The sequence below is a fragment of the Frankliniella occidentalis genome, unplaced genomic scaffold (assembly GCF_000697945.3).
Source record: "Frankliniella occidentalis isolate FOCC.00 unplaced genomic scaffold, Focc_3.1 Scaffold120, whole genome shotgun sequence".
Taxonomy (NCBI): domain Eukaryota; kingdom Metazoa; phylum Arthropoda; class Insecta; order Thysanoptera; family Thripidae; genus Frankliniella; species Frankliniella occidentalis.
Window position 1 is genome coordinate 413,802 of NW_026267248.1, and position 1,900 is coordinate 415,701.

The 1,900-nt window shown below is 55.2% G+C and overlaps 1 protein-coding gene across 1 annotated transcript in view; it reads right to left on the reverse strand.

Moving 5' to 3' along the window:
- Positions 1-1,900, reverse strand: part of LOC113205771 (atrial natriuretic peptide receptor 1-like) — a 32,621-nt gene that overhangs the window by 16,862 nt on the left and 13,859 nt on the right. The gene's annotated exons all lie outside the window — the stretch shown is intronic.

The following is a 1,900-nucleotide window of genomic DNA, read 5'->3' on the forward strand; positions in this document are numbered from 1 at the left end:
GAGGAGGAGAGCGCCCGCCAAAATAAATTCCACACATGTCCCTGCATCTCCGCCCCCCCCCCCCCTCTCTCTCTCTCCCCTCTCTGCTGCGCTAAACCCGTGAGTGAAAAGTCGAACGCCGCCGCTGCTGGAGTTGCAAGTCCGCGGCTTTGTAGGACGCCTTGCTCCGGCTCTACTCCAGCAGCAGTACGACGACTGCAGTGCCAGACCGACTCGACTCCAGCTCCAGCGGCGCGGCGGTGAGACTCCAGTGAGCACCGCATCGCCCGGACCAGCGGCACTCGGGGTGGGATTTATGATTGGGAAAGCGCGCCGGGCGACCCGCACCCAGCCGAGCACAGCGGGAGGAACAAGTCTTATCCGCTCAAAGTAGCGGCGAGATCCAATTCCGTGATCAGCTCGAGGCGCACCTACACTACACGGCGGCCGCTCAGCACCAGTTGGGGCCAGTCAAGAGCTTTGCAGGCGGCGTTCATTTCTAGTATCTTGATGTGTCTCGTTGCAGAGGAATTTACCGAGCATTTTATGTTATGGGCAGAACTAAAATTTTAGCGTTTTAGTCTCATCAAAATTTTCTTCACATGGTAAAAACAGAGTTAGTTTTTGAAGAAAGATGGAAAAATTTGTTAAAAATTTCTTACAAAGCTGAGGGCATTTCCCAGATTTTGAGCGTACTCAAAATACAGAGAGTTATCCTCAAACTAAAGTTTTCCTTTTCCCCTAAAAAAAAATCAGAAACAGTTTTTACCGTGCCATTTACTTAATGTATTTGTTTTTATAACTTAAGTTGACACTTGATAATTGCTGCTAAGAAACACAATACGGCCTACACATAAATGAACAGGAGGACAAAGACGAGTCCTAGACAAACAACTGCTTGGCAAAACCACCCCACACAAGCGTATAATTAATTTGTAGGAAAACGTTGAAACGTTCCACATTGCTGCACACGAGTCGAAAAACAAAGACCTCGTAAGACTGTATATGACACTTGAGCTTTGCAGAGTAATTTCGCGTTTTCAGCGCCCATTCCAGATCCTGGAGCTGTTACGCTCTACGGCAGGCGGGCGGCTTAGCAATTCAACCCCATGTCGTTCGCTGTTCGCTGACGCAGTCGTGTCACACGAGTATAACAATAACAACAGAGTCAGCCCCCCGAAAAAATTGTCCTGCCAGAGACGCGTTCTAATCACGCGAATAATCATTCCGAAACAACCGAGTCCGCGTCGTACGTGTGGGCGACACGTAATACGAGACGCTGGTGCGGCATGGCACATCCGGTGGTAGCCGCGGTCGCGGCACGGCCAGCACAGCACAGGGAACACGGGGTTGTTATTATTTCCACGAGGCAGAGAGGAAGGGCGTGGCGTGGCGGGGCGGGGCGCGGCGGGGCCGAGCTGCGAGTCAGTTAGCCCCGCAATACATTACCACCATAACTCGCGGGGCAGCGCCACCGACGGCAGTGTGGCGTCGCGGCGACCGGACCAGAACGTGGTGAGGCGGGGCGTGGCGGGGCGTGGCGGGGCGTGGCGGGCCGTGGCGGGTAATTCAGACAAAGCGCGAGCTTCCTCCTCCCGCTCGCCCGCGTCCACATCGCGGTCATAGCGGAACACGGGACGCTACGACGACGCACCCCCAGAACGTCGTAGTGGGGCTGGCTCTCTTCTTACACTCTCCCTCTCTCTCTCCTAACTATTTCTCTCTTCCTCGCGGGCGAGCTGAAAGAAGTAAAACGGAGACAAGAGAATTCGCTTTAGCAGCCAGTTTCACCCCGCTTGCCATGCCACCCGCTGTCCCTGCTGCCTACAGGGCCTCGCCGCCGCGGGTCTCGCCTCGCACCCGTCACTTTTATGAGGACTTTGGGCGCGTGGCGCGTCGCGTCTCGTGCCCGCCCCGCCCC